This window comes from Aristolochia californica, unplaced genomic scaffold (assembly GCF_029961685.1).
Source record: "Aristolochia californica isolate CCGP_79_NKW_82.1479 unplaced genomic scaffold, dmAriCali1.0.hap1 SCAF_14, whole genome shotgun sequence".
In the NCBI taxonomy this organism is placed as follows: Eukaryota; Viridiplantae; Streptophyta; class Magnoliopsida; order Piperales; family Aristolochiaceae; genus Aristolochia; species Aristolochia californica.
The window spans coordinates 22,929,150-22,945,026 of record NW_027181815.1 but is presented as its reverse complement, the minus strand read 5'-3'; positions in this window follow the sequence as shown (position 1 = coordinate 22,945,026).

Below are 15,877 nucleotides of genomic sequence, written 5' to 3'. Positions count from 1 at the left end.
TGATTATAAATGTTGTTTTGGTGGGTTATTACGCACCATGCACGATATAGAAAACACCCACGGACTTAGTAGAGTGGCCCTTTTTGGGGTCCCCCCCCCCAGTCATTTTATCATCTTCACGTACTCAGCGTCCTCTTGCCTAGTTATCATGACTCAGTGGACTCGGAAGGTCTGGATTAATTTTATGTTACAGAGGATTAGACATGAAAATATCTCATATCTTGGTTGCATCTCAAAGTATATTCCCCCGTTTTTTGTTTTTCACTCTCTTCCACTTTATTCTTCACTCTCCCGTGCCTTTATTCCTCTTTGCTTCTCTCCCTTTTCTTCTTTTTATCTTATAATTCTCTTTCTCCCACCCCCACGATTTCGACAGTTTTGCCTTCTCCTCTCTTTGTTCTTATCAAACCCAACATCTTTCGGTAAAACGATGGGAATGATTAATAGCTTTTTCAAGTGAATATCAGCGTTCTGGAATGATATTACCTTTTCAGATTGGACACTAACAATAACGTTTAAATATGTAACAAGCACCAATTAAATGATTTACGTTATAATTCGTGATTCTGCGTTCCTTCTAATTGCTAACATTTTATTTTCAGTTTCATAAAATTGGATGCGGTAGCAGAAATAGGTGTAGGCCAACTTAAACAAAACTAAAAATGTATTAGTTTATGGTTAGAAAATACATCCAAGAGTATTTTGGTCATTTTGCCACTTCAGTGGTTAATTTTATTTATATAATTTTATTCTGCATGTTAAATTATATTAGTGGTTAAACTTTCTATTAAAACCTCAAATGGATAAAGAGTCGTTGAGCTTTGTTGTTGGGGAGACGCAGTCGAGAAGACGAAACCAAAATAAAATCTGTTTTCTCATTTCTCTGTTTACGAATTACAACGGAGGCTTTATACAATGAAGGAGCAAAATAGTAAAAATACAAACATTACATAATAATTAAATAATTAAATAATTAAATAATGAATTACATTCTAATACTCCCCCTCAAGGTGGCTTGTAAATGTCCTTGATAGCCATCTTGGACAACAAAGAAAAAAGTTGGGTAGAAGGAAGAGGTTTAATGAACATGTCGGCTAATTGGTACTGAGAATGAATGGGAAGTAACTTGAGGACTCCCGAAGTAACCCGTTCACGAACAAAATGACAATTTATCTCAATATGTTTGGTACGCTCATGGAATGTAGGGTTAGAAGTAATATGTATCGCAACTCTTGATTGTCGTAGTATAGCGGCGCAGGAGAGTCATCTTTGACTTGAAAATCTTGAAGAAGTTGCTGTAACCAAATAAGTTCACTGACAGTAGAAGAAAGAATTCTATATTCAGCCTCGGCAAAGGAGCGAGAGACGGTGGTTTGCTTTTTTTCCTTCCAAGAGACTAAAGAATCACCAATAAATATGCAAAAAAGCCAATAGTAGATCGGCGAGAATCAAGACATATCCCCATTCAGCATCAGAAAAGGCCTTTAAACGAACTGGAGCACAAACATTAGAGTAAGCTCGCATCTGCAAGGAAGAAGTAGAGGAAAACAACAACCCTTGACCAGGACTGTTCTTGAGATAACGAAGCAGGTGATGCACTGCCTTGAGATGAGGAAGACGGGGTTAGGCCACGAATTGCGTGAGCTTGTGAACAACAAAAGTGATATCGGGGAGATATAAAGTGAGGTAAAGAAGTTTCCCAACAAGCAGCCTATAATGGGTTATATCAGGAAGGAGGTCACCTTCAATGACATTTAAACGAAGTTTGGGATCCATAGGAACAGAAGTTGGTTTACAAGCCAAGTAACATGTGTCTTCAAGTAATTGTAAGGTGTAATGGCGTTGGGAAAACACTATACCTTGCTTGGACTGAGCAATCTCAAAACCAAGGAAGTGTTTGAGACAGCCAAGATCCTTTAGCTTAAACTGAGTATGCAGAAAGTGTTTGAGCTCAGTAATAGCATGAGAGGAAGCACCAGTAAGGATGATATCATCAACAGAAACCAATAGGGCGACAAAGGAGGAGCCATGACCTTTTGTGAAAAGAGAGTAATCGGATTTCGATTGAAGAAAACCAAAAGTGATTAAAACTTGAGAAAATTTGGAGAACCATTGTCGTGAAGCCTGTTTGAGACCATAAAGGGACTTGTGAAGCTTGCAAACTATTTTGTTGTGAGAGGAAGAGGACTCCCCCTATTGAAGGTAGCCAAGAGGGAGATCCATATAGATTTCTTCAAAAAGATCACCATGTAAAAAGGCTTTGTTGACATCAACCTGAGCTAGATGCCAACTATGAGAGGCAGCAAGAGCAAGAAGAACCTTCACAATTAATAATTTGGCCACTGGAGAAAAAGTGTCAACAAAATCCAAACCTTCTTATTGGGTATAGCCTTTAGCTACCAAACGAGCCTTATATCGCTCAAGAGAACCATCAGAGTTAAGCTTGATTTTATAAACCCATTTGCAACCAATGGTATGTTTATTAGGAGGCAGAGGAGTGACGGTCCAGGTGTTGTTTGCTTGCAGAGCGTCCAACTTGTCACGCATAGCCAACCTCCATTCAGGACACTTCACTACTTGGTGATAGTATTGAGGTTCAACTTGAGAAAAAAGACTGAGCGCAAAATGTCTGTGCGTATTAGAAAGGGCATGGTAAGAAATGAAGTTAGAGATTGGATAAAACGGAGAGGGTGAGGTAGATGGAGGAGAACCGACAAGTAATTTGCAGTGATAATCCTGCAAGTAATGAGGTGGATGAGTCTTCCTAGTAGATGTTCGAAGAATAGTACCAGCAGATGAGGAAGAAACAAGTGTGGAAAGATCATGATGTGGAAGATCATCAACTGGAACATCAGAAATAACTAGTGAATCATGAATAGGTGAAGAATCAAAGTCGGGAAAAGGATGAGCTTGGAGGGAGGAGTGAGGTAGAACTAAACCAGGAAAGGGATTAGTGAGTTGATCCGAACCTGTAATACTATGAAAAGGGAAAACTTCCTCATGGAACATGTCATCTCTTGAAAGAAAAACCTGTTTGGTCTCTACATCATAGAATTTATAACTTTTCACACCAGATGGATAACCAAGAATCACACAAACCCGAGCACAAGGGCGGAACTTGGTGCGATGAGCAGCTAAGGTGGAAACAAAAGCTAAACAGCCAAAGACTCGAAAGAGGGAATAATCAGGAGATGTGTTGTAGAGCAAATGAAAGGGTGTGAAATATCGCAAGAGAGGATAAGGAGTTCTATTAATCAAGAAAGCCCTAGTAAGAATACACTCGGTCCAAAAAGAGACTAAAATGCAGGATTGAACAAACAACGACCGGGCCACATTCAAAAGGTGTTGATGTTTTCTTTCAACAACCGAGTTTGCTGAGGCCTTTCAACACATGAAAACTAGTGCAAAACTCCTTGAGCTTGAAAAAATTCAACAAAAGATAACTCAGGTGCATTATCAGATCGAAAAACCTTGATTTTGGCATTAAACTACGTAGAAACCATGTTAAAAAAATATGGTATCATAGAAACATCATCAGATTTAGTCTTCAATAGATAAATCCAAGTAAATCTAGTACAATCATCAACAAGAATTAAGAAAAAACGATGACCAATATAAGAAACAGTTTGATATGGTCCTCTAATATCACAATGCACAAGATCAACAGGAAATTTTGACAAATGTTTATGGGATTCAAAAGATAGTCTAGGTTGTTTAGCAAGAGGACAAATATAACAAGGATCTGATTTATGTAATCTAGTTACATCACAATTCAACTGGTCCTTCAAAAAATCAAATCTCTTGAAAGAAATGTGTCCTAGCCTATTATGCCAAACATGGGCAGAAACATTGTTACCAAAAACATGAGAAACAGAATTCAAACTTTGAGCATTGAGGACATAGAGATCTTGGACTTTGTCACCCTTACCAATCGTCTTTTGGGTGGATAGATCCTGGATAACGAAACAATCAGGAAGGAAACTTACTATAAGGCCAAAGTTAGTAACTAAAGCACTAACAGAGATCAAGTTGAATTTGAATTGAGAAACAAACACGTCTTTAAGCACAAGGTGAGAATGCAATTTAATATCACCAGCAAAGTGGACCAAAAGTTGAGAATTATTGGGCAAAGTAACTGTAGTATGAGGGATAGCATGCAAGGAAACAAAAACATGTGCTTGAGAGCAAATATGTCAAGTAGCTCCTATGTCGATAATCCATGATTGAGGTGAAGAAATTAGAGGATTTAAGGACACAGAAAAACAAATACCTGCCAAGCAGTTGGACGTAGAAGTTTCCAGAGCAGTGTTGACCGTTGCTGAGCTACTCAGGTGTGTAACATTGACATGAGCTGTTGATATTGATCGGAGTCCAGATTCTAAACAAAACTCTCAATAGAAGTAGAACCTTGGCTATCATCAACAATAAAAACTTGATGAGCAGCAGCAAGAGAATTTTGGTTGGTTTTGGTTGTGGATCCAGGTGGATAGCCATGGATCTTGAAACAACGAGTGATAATATGACCAACAGTCTTGCAATGGGTATAATAATACTTGTCCTTGGTCTGATTCCGGGGAGCACTGTAATTCTGATTTCGGGGAGCACTGTAATTTGAATGAAATTTCTGAGAGGTTTGTGAGTCAGGTTTATTAACTTCTATCTTCCCAGATTTAACCATAAATGTCATTGTGTCAGTGGGAGTATGTGAACCCGAGGCATGAGTAGTCCTCCTTTGTTGTTCCTCTTAGGCAACCAGAGAAAAAACACGATTAATAGGAGGCATCGGATCCATGTGGAGCAGCTGACCATGAGCTTGGGAGAAAGAGTCATCAAGGCCTATTAAGAATGACATGATATACTCCATATGGTGGTAATCAGTAAGATTTTTTACGCCACCACAAGAGCATTTCCCACAAGAGTAATTAGGGTGGTAATTGCTTAGTTCTTCCCAAATGGTTTCCAGCTTGGTGAAATAAGTGCTAACGGAATCCTTGTCTTGACGCAAGTTCATCAATTCTCGTTTAACCTGAAAAATGCGCGGGCCGTTTCGCTGCTGAAAACGATCCTGAAGGTCTAGCCAAATTTCTCGAGCAGAAGCAGCAAAAATAACACTCGTAGAGATTTCCTTGGAAATCGAATTTAAGATCCAAGAGATGACCATATTATTATTCCGGGTCCAAGAGTTGATCAAAATAGGATCAGCACTTTGAGGTTCAGGTATGAAACCATTGACAAATCCCACTTTGTTCTTCACGGATAAGGCGATCAACATCTCACGATTCCAAATGATGTAATTTTCACCGGTAAGCAGCTGCGAGACAAGAACTTGCTCGGGGCTGTCCGATTGGTGAATATAGTTGGGATTCGATGGTTCTTAAAAAATGGAATGAGTCGAACTGGTACGAAGACCAGAATCAGAAGCACCCGTCGATGAATAGGTCTCCATGGAGCACTGACCAAAGCGGACCACCAATGCAGCTCCAAAAAAATTTCTTCAAAAAAAATTAAATTCTTTTACGCAACCTTAGAATCCAACAAAAAATTCTCCACTAGATCCAAACAGCAAACTCTTAGCCAACCAAAAGAAATTAAATCCAACTTGCTCTGAGAACACCTTCTCTGCCAACCAAAAAAAATGAATCCAACCTACGCTGAGAACACCCTCTCAGCCAACTAGAAAGTCCAGAGACCTAGTATCTCTTCAAAGAAAAACACCCAAAAAAAAATCCAGAAAACGCATCCAGCAGCTAAATCCAACCTCCCAGCAACGGAACCAGACGAAAAAAATTAGAAGAGGGACGAAATCTAACCTCTTTTGTGGAAATAACTAACGGAGTGGGAAACCAGCCCCTGCAGAACGCCGATGACCGAAAATAGGTCGCCAAAATAGGCAAAAGAGACAATGGCCGAAACTAGTTGCCGAAAATAGGTGAAAGAGACGAAGGAAGGTCTGTTGTCCAAAAATAATCAGAGAATGAGGATCGTCTGCTCTAATACCACATTAGAACCTCAAATGGATAAAGAGTCGTTGAGCTCTGTCATCGGGGAGGCACAGTCGAGAAGACGAAACCAAAAATAAAATTTGTTTTCTCATTTCTCTATTTACAAATTACAAAGGAGGGTTTATACAATGAAGGGGCAACACAGTTAAAATACAAACATTACATAATAATAAAATAATAAAATAATTAAATAATGAATTACATTCTAATATTTTCATGTACATAGGATGTGTAGTTAAAGAGATATAAAGAGATTATGGTTTATTAAGTGTATAGGAGCATTTTTGTAATTTGTAACTCAAAACACTTATTTAAGGAGTATGATAATTTGCGCACAATTCCCAAAGATGTCATTCAGGCTCTTCAGAAATCTCTTCTTCTCTTTTGTCTTTTCTCTCTTAATTTTCTCCTCTTTTTTTACCCAAATCTTGATTTTTACACAGTATCAAAGCAGTAGATTGTTGAAGGAAGAATTCTACTGCAGATTCTTGCCATTTTGTACACGGACAACCTGTTGGAAGGAGAAAAACTATAAATTTTTTTCTTCCTTTCTCTGCCATAACCTTAGGGTTATTGATCTTTATGAATCATTGAAGGATTCTCTACACTTTGATTGCCCTAATTGGGTTTTTTGAGATCTGTGTGACACAACCCAATGTTGGATGCCTACATCATCACCCAATTGATGATGTCAACCTTAATTGCTACTACTTTTGCAGGATATTGGTTGAAATAACTGTGAATTATGTGTTATTGGATTGTTGAAATACGCATATCTTATTTCTGTGATATAACCCTAATTTTTTGAGTGGGGCCCACCTTGGTGATAAATCTTAAAATTATCTGGAAGCTTAAATTGGTTATTGTGTGATCATATAATAGTATTATGGCCAAGACAGGAGAAGTTTATACCCCGACTAGAGGAAATTATAGGTTTGACGGAAAGGATACCATCATGATTACTTCGAAAAAGTTGAGAGGGTCCAATTATCTTAATTGGGATAAGTCTATCAAAATATATCTTAAAGGGTCGAAAAAAATTGAAGTTTATCTGAGATGATCCCTTAGTGCCTCCAGATGATGATTGAGAGGCAAAGGACAATCAAGTTATGACATGGGTTGTCAATAGTATTGATTCTACTATTAGAAATCAGGTGATGAATTATGATACTATAAAGGCTATATAGAATCTTTATATACACAAGAGAGTAATCTCTCTTGAATTTATGAGTTGTATATATACTTTTTTGGGTTGAAAAGAGGAAATTGAACTGTTATAGAATATTATAGTGCATTTCTTGGCATATGGCAGAAGATCAATGTATATCATTTCTTTACTATGGATGAGAATGAGTTGAAAAATTAATAAAATCAATTGTTTGTTGAAAAAAATATGGATGGTTTAGGTGTTGAATTTGATGTTATTAAAGCTCATGTGTTAGCTTCAGATGAAATTCCTACTCTCTCTACCACTTTTAATCAGATTAGGAGGGTTGATAAGATTATCGTACCTAAAATAGGTAAAGGAGGTAAGATAATCGAAGCCATCTTCTCTTAATGCCTACATCGGACCCTACAAATTCCTCTAGAGGTAGAGGGCGCCCAGGAAGAGGTAGAGGAGATGGTGATGGTAAGTCAGAAATGAAATGTGTTCATTGCGGCAGAAATAATCATTATTCTGATAGATGTTGGGTTAAGTTTGGGAAGTCTGCATAGGCTAATTCTACAACTTCTGATAGTGGAAGTAGGAATGTAGATTCTTTTATGTCGATTATACCAGGTACTCCAGATGAGATGCAACAATTGATACAATAACAATTGCAGATTGCTCAGCTCATAGCCCAAATCTTTGTTACCTCGACCTCAATATCTATAGCTCATGCTTCCATCCCAGTTCCTAGCTCTAGCAGTGTTGACTTAGGTATGGCAACTTATTATTTTCACTTGTTACTGTTCTGGGTTCTTAACTCAGGAGCCTCCAAACACATGTCAAGTATGTTGTCATTGTTTTTCAATTGAAAAGAGTCTTTGTGTGTCAAACATGTTAATCTTGCAAATGGTTCTACCTCTCTTGTTCAAGTAGTAGGTAATGTTACTCCGACTTCCTTTTTGTCTTCTTAATCAGCGCTTTTTGTTTCCAAGTTTTCCTCTAAATTTGTTGTCGATTAGTCAATTAGCCTAAGTCCATGAGTTACTCTCTCACATTTTATCCTACTCATTGTGTATTTTAGGATCTCACAATGAGGAACACGATTGGTTATGTTCATGACAGAGATGGGTTATACTACCTGGAGAACCATCGGTAGAATAATATTCGGGCATTACATACCGTAGATTCTTCTCTAGTGTGGTGCTTACAACGAGGTCATTCGTCTATAGCAAAATTTACTCAAGTCTTTCCAGACCTTCCTTCGAGTTCTTCTTTTCAGTGTGAGTAGTGTTAATTGGGCAAGCATCACAAAAGTTTGTTTCCAATCTCGTCTCATAAAACCAACCATCTATTTGAGATTGTACACTCAGACGTTTGGGGTCCTTGTCCTGTGACTAGTTAGTTTGGTTATAGTTATTTTATTTCCTTTATTGGTGATTTCAGTAGGTGTACTTGGATTTCCCTTCTGAAGAAAAAAATTGAGTTATTTGATGTATTCAAACTTTTCTTCAATGAAATAAAAAATCAATTTATTGCATCATTTCGTATCTTGCATTCTGATAACGGCCTCGAGTTCATGAGTAATAAATTCTAGGTTTTCTCATGAATATGGAATTATTCATCAGACATCGTGTGGGGTCACTAAAAGTAAGAATTGCCACTTACTGGAGGTATCTAGGAGAACGATGATACATATGCAAGTGCTCAAGTCTTATTGGGGTGATGTTGTTCTTACAACTTGTTTGTTGGTTAATAGGATGCCCTCATCTGTGTTAGAAGAAAAATTCCTATGAAGTTTCTTTTATCGTCTATGCCATTATTGACTATTTCTCCTTGCGTGTTTGGATGTGTCTGCTTTGCTCATGTATTTGGGTCTTCTAGGGATAAGTTATCTCCCCAAACAGTTAAGTTTGTATCTTTGGGATACTCACGTACATAGGAGTACAAATATTTTTTCCCCTCCACTAGAAAAATATTTGTATTTGTTGACGTTACTTTCTTGGAGGATGTATCATTCTTTTTCTCTTTGTCTTTATCTTCTTATCCTATTTTCTCACCTGAACCGTCACCAATTATCCTTGTACCAATGGATGAGCCCGTTAGACCGTCACAAGTTGTCACTATCGAGAAACCATTATATGTATATAAATGTCGCAAAGAAGTATCACCATTGACTCTGTCACCGGACCATTAATCTACTTCATCTCAAGATCCTAGAGGTAATGATCTACATTTTTCTATTACACTCAGGAAAGGTAAAGGTACATTGTATCCGATATCTCAGTTTGTGTCTTTTTTTCCTTATCTGACTCCTATAAAATTTTTGTTTTGTCCATTTCTACCTGCAATATCCCTTCTTTAGTGTTGGAGACTTTCTCGTCTCCTCATTGGAAGCTAGCAATGGATATTGAAATGGATGCTTTGATCGATCGAGACACTTGGCAACTGTGTTATCTACAATTTGGGGCCAAAGTTATTGGTTGTTGTTGGGTTTATACTATCGACTATAATGCAGATGGTTTTATTGAGTAGTATAAAGTTTGGTTGGTTAGGAAGGGGTATACTCAAACCTTTAGTATTAATGTGTTTGAAACATTTTTGCATGTTGGTCGTTTATTGTCTATACGTATTTTGCTCTCAGTTGTAGTAAATCAGGGGTGGTCCCTATGTCAATTGGACATTAAAAATACCTTCTTATATGGTGATTTGGAAGAAGAGGTATATATGGAATAACATCATGGATATGTTGGTCAGAGGGAGACACATAAAGTATGTAGACTTAAGAATGCGATTTATGATATGAAGTAGAGTCCATGTGCTTGATTTGAAAAATTCAGCCAAGTTGTGGTATCTATGGAGTTCTCGAAGAGTCATTGTGCTCGCTCCTTATTTGTGATGAAGAGGTCTTATGGAATTGTGGTATTTTTGGTTTAAGTAGATGACATTATATTATCTGGAAGTGATATTTTTAGTATAGAGGATACCAAGTCTTGTTTGTCTGCACATTTTCAAACTAAAGACTTGGGACCATTGAAATACTTTATGGGCATTGAAGTGGTGAAAAGTAAAGAAGGCGTTATGATGACACAACGTAAGTATGTCAAAGATATGCTTCAAGAGTATGGTCTGTTGGGATTCAAGCCAGCTGATACCCCAATGGAAGTAGGACATGTTCTCCACGATGAATAAAGTGATGAATTAAATGATAGAACACAGTATCAGAGGATAGAGGAAAATTTAATTTATGGAATAGTTACTAGACCTGACATTTCTTTTTCAGTAAGTGTAGTGAGCCAATTTATGGAACGTCATTGAAAAGTACACTTAGAAGCTTCACAAAGAGTTTTGACGTATTTGAAAGGAGTACTAGGAAAAGGTATTTTCTTTAGATCTAATAATCATATGAAGATAGAGGTTTTCTCTTATGCAGACTATGCAGGGTCCAAACTGGACAAAAAGTCAACTTCTGGTTATTGTGTCTTCCTAGGAGGAAATTTCGTTTGTTGGAGAAGCAAAAAGAAAATGTTGTAACCTGGTCTATTGCAGAAGCTGAATATAGGGCGATGGCTCGCACAATGAGTGGGTTGATGTGGGTTAGATCAGTCTCACAAGAGTTGGGTTTCAACTAGGATGAGTCGATGAACATATTTTGTGATAATCAACTTACGATTCTTATTGTAAGTGACCCAGTTTTCCATGAGAGGACTAAACAAATAGAAGTAGATTACCACTTCATTTAAGATGCAGTGATGAAAAAGAAGGTAGTAACTCCATTTGTTCAGTATGGAGATCAGTTTGGAGATATTTTTACCAAAGTCATTGACAAGAGGGAATTTATATCATTCTACAACAAGTTGGGACTCTTGAATATATGCGCTCCAGCTTGAGGGGGAGAGTTAGAAAATATATCTATGGGTATTTTGGTTGTTTTACCAATTCAGTGGTTAATTTTATTTATGTAATCTTATTTTGCATGTTAAATTATATTAGTGGTTAAATTTTCATGTACATAGAACATGTAGTTAAAGAGATATAAGAAAATTAAGGTTTATTAAGTATATAGGGATATTTTTATAATTTATAACTCAAAACACTTATTTAAGGAGTCTAAGAATTTTTACACAGTTCCCAAAGATGTTATTCTTCAGAAAATTTTCATCTCTTTTATCATTTTCTCTCAATTTTCTCCTCTTCCTTCACCCAAATCTTGTGTTTTTATTGAAATGAGTGTTGAAAATTGGCCTTGAGGATGTGGATGAGAGATAGAAAAAGATATGAGCATTCAGAGATGAATCTGGGGCTGTCCTAAGAAGTCGTAGAAAAGTGTGATCAGTATCTCATCAAAACCATTTACTACTTGGACTAACCACGCTCTCGTCTTTTCCTTCTCGTTGATAGAAGAACGAGTAGGAAAGAGCTTTTGTACCGGATTCAGTTAACAACTTTCCTCGACCCCCATACCAATTAAAAAAAATCCTTGAGCTGGATAAAAGAATAAAGCAAAGGGTATAAGCTGACATCAAATCATAAATTTCTATGCACTACACTGGTTGTTTGTTCTATGATTTTCATCACGTCATCCAGATTTCCAGTTCCTCTCTGCTCGAAATTGATCACATACCATCGTATTGCAGAGATAAGACGATTAGTTTCTGAGTGATCTAGAAATTGGGAAATGCCCCCAATTCAATTCATCGTGTCTTCTTAATATTTAATGTTTCGTGTGTATTCTACTGTCATTAAAAGGTATTCACATGAAGAATCTGAGAAAAGGTTTGAAGCTATATGTTCTTGGGTTTGCCTCATTATGACCTGCTTGTTGATTCCAGAGGAACTTCTTCAATATAGAATAAGCTCGGAAGAATGAGGCAGAGAAGTGAACAGCTTGATTGAATCTAGTTTCTGAAGTCACTGTAATCTTCATAATTTATTTTCTCAGTGCCTTTGCAAGTCGATGCAGTATTGCACGAACGCATGCAGACCATGCAAGCACGCTATATGTTCCTTGGCTCTTGATTTATGCGCTATGTAGAAGGAAGCGTCATAAGCAACCATCTGTCTGGCTTACGGATGCAATTCCACCTTTCGAAGAAGACAGCCAAAGACATTTTCCTAAACTCTCCAAAAGTTCTCCTACCACTCTTCTGTGGTTTCTTTTGTAAGCCATTAGGGTGACTCAGAATGTTAAATCAAGTCGTCCGAGTTAAGATTGATTGTTTTTGGAATTCCAATAACGGGAGGTCCGGTAGCTCTCGGCCACCGGTTGATAACTTTCACCGGAGAAAAATTTTTCTTTCGTATATTTTGTCTCTTCATTTACACCGATTTTTATCTATATATTTTGTCTATTTACACCTGAGGCCCTAGGGATTATTGTAGAATTTTTCAAGAGAGTTGCCAAACTGTTTGAGACGTGTCACACGTCGTCGAAGATCATACACTTGGGTGGTGTCACAATCATCAAAATACGTAGTAGCAATGGTATCCCAGACCATCTTGGCTATCAGGAATCGAACGAAGTTGCTAATGAGGTATAAGTCCATGGAATTAACCAATCACCCTTTGACAATAGCATAGTTCGTGCACCATTGTCAAAAGGTAGGATCCTTCTAAGGAGGTTGAGGGAGATCGTCGTAAAAATACCCCAGCTTGTCTTTGCCCGAGATATACATCTCGACGACTTGGGACCAGAGTGTATATTTGGTGTCATCCAACTTTATTCAAATTGGTGTAGCAATATCAGTGGTTTGGGTGAGGGTTAAAGCTTTGCTCAAAGTTTCAGTCATTCACGTGGTCAATTTGATTAGGATAGAGGAAGGTAGAGATTCACTGGACTAAAAGTCTGTAATTGCCATGGACAAAGACACAAGGGGTCACAATTAGCAGAGAACCCACGATGGATTTTTCAAAGGTCACAATCAAAGTTAGTTTATTCAAAACTGAAACTTCACAGTGGTTGGATTCAAGATTGAGGAATCAGACATGTGATATGCTCTTTTAGTGATCGAAGACCTTCATTGCCTTCTTTTGACTACGGAAACAATCTCGTGGGAAAGGATATCCAAGCTCAGGGAGCTACCTAGGCAAGGCGACCTGGGGAAATCCGAAACCAGACGGACAGCCATTGCAATATGTCGCAGGAACATCATACCGTATGTCAGAGGCTCAGCCAGAGTCGTTGTACAAGAAGCGGTCTTGGCTGCATCGGAAGACAAAGGGCCCGGTTTCAACTGTTTTTGGAGAAGATGACTCCTCACGGTGATGAAGATTAGCCACAGGGATTGTGGCCACATCGGCTGGTGCCACGAAGGTTTTATATTTTATTTTGAGTTGGAGATTGTCGGGGATGACGATCCTGATGGGGAGCTTTCGAAACTGAATCAACCCAAAAAATAGATTTGCAGCCAGAGGCACGACAATTTATCGGAAGTTGGAATTTCCTCCCAACGTCGTCGTTGAAAGAGTGAGGATCTTGATCTGATCTCTGGGTAATTCACCAACTCTAACACCATGACAACTTTCATTGGAGAAAAAATTTTCTTTCGTATATTTCATCTCTTCATTTACACTGATCCTTATTTATATATAGAGAAACTTATCTATGGCTACACATAAATTTACAGGATTTCCTCCTATAATCTCTTGGATGATAGCCATGACGGATTTCCTCCTTTGATTTCTTGGAAGACAACTCATGCCAACACCAGGTACACATTGGAAGTGGACCACCTCATATCAGGTCTCACATGGTGCCATCACATTCTTCCAATTAAGTCTAGGGTGGACCACCGCCGGTTTGAAAACCCTATCCAACCTCCCCTATCAAACACGTTTAGCCGTTGTATACTCAGCAACTGCAGTACGCTTCACACGGGAGAAGCAACACGCTTCAAGCATGATGCAAACTCGCAATGTAATAGTTTTTTTTCCAGGTGGTAATTTTTAAGTTGATTAGACTTCCCCTGGGTACTATTGAGAGAGAGAGAGAGAGAGAGAGAGAGAGAGAGAGAGAGAGAGGTTGGATGGGTATTTAATCAGTCTTAGGGATAGGATTAATTTCTCTATAAAACAAAGAATTTGACGCATATTTTTTTCAAAGAAACAAGAACAAACCCTCACTTCATCCTTTTTAGCTGATAAACCTTTATACCTGCATTCATGGCATGTGTGCATGTATTTGAAGGAAAAATGTTTTCGAATATATTGATTTCAAAGAGACAAACATTAAAGGGTATTTTTGCGGACGTGCACTTAATCTGGGAACAGCTTCCTTGCCTCTGCTTTTAAGCATTGTGGAGCCTCAACAGAATCTAGTCAATGAGGCTGCAATGGCTCACCAGATCAAGCAAACGAGATTCTTTATTGTGGTTCACTCAATATTAAAGAAAAATTGCATAGGAGAGACATTGACATGATCTGGTGGACCAGTGCAATCCAAGAAGGAGATGACTGGTTCAGTGTTCCTGCTCTTAGAGCAGGGAACCCAAGTATTCTTACTGGACTCCATTAGCAGAACAGGGTGACTGAAGTATCTGAGTGGGCAAGTTTTCTCTCAGAAGAAAAATGAATTGGTTGATAGGCAAGGCATGATTCTGGGTCTTTTCCTCACTCTTCTTTTTTGCTGCTTTTGTTTGATGAGATTTCTTGTTTCTGGAAAGACATGGGTTTCTCCATGGCTGAAGCAGTTTCCTATCCTCACTACTTGCTTGGATTTCAGGAAGCATTAGAAGATTTTTCATTCTACCGTACCTGTCTCTCATGTTCTTTGGCAGCTTCCCTTTCACTCTTCCTTTTTGTTCTCTTTAAGCTTTGGGCATCTGAAGCCTTTCTTCCACCTTGAACAGTCTGGGTTCTGTAGTACAACAGCATCCTTCCTTGTATCATGTAGTGCAGATGCATGGGGCCACGCCAAGGCCACACCCCTGTCACAGTCTGCAACCGGCCTCTGTGTTTCTCAGAGACCATTCGTCGAACATGTTATGATCTCTCTCTGTCAGTGTCATGATGGGCAACAATTCACTGAGCAGGTTAGTTTCACTGGGTCTTGATGAATGGTTGGCCCCTTCCTGTGTGGCTTGTAGGAGGAGAGAAATATTGGTCTAATTTTGTTGAATGATGTTAATGGCCTCATTGTTTAAAGATTTTCAGTCACATTGATTTGAATATTGAGGCATCATACTGTTTCACTATCGCCTTGGGCAAAGAAACCAAATTTCTGAAATTTTCATAATAAAAAGCGTTTGGTGTGGACTGCATTACTGTGTGGCTGTGATCTTACCTTTTTAATGGGTCAATGTGCAGGAATGTTAAATATTAAGATTTTATGGGGGTTGCTATTCATAACCTAAAAAAAGTCAGCTTCGACGGGAAAATCTATTATTAATCTATATTTATATGAAGAAAATTAACTAAATAAATATATTAACTTAAAAAAATTTATGAAAATAAATAACTTAAAAAATTAATTTTTAAAATACCTAATTTTGATTGATTAACAACCCACTCGAAACATCCAACTTAACATGCCAGTATTGACCGCCCACATGGTGCCATGTCACTAATCAAAGGTGACATGTGCCCTATCATCCGCCCCCGTAGACTACCACATTAGCATCCGAGTCAGCAACGCACTACGCCAACTCGACTTTTTTCTCCGATTTTTCTTTTATTATTGATTTAAGTTCTTTTTTTTTAATTTACAAATATTTTATAAAAATTAATTCTA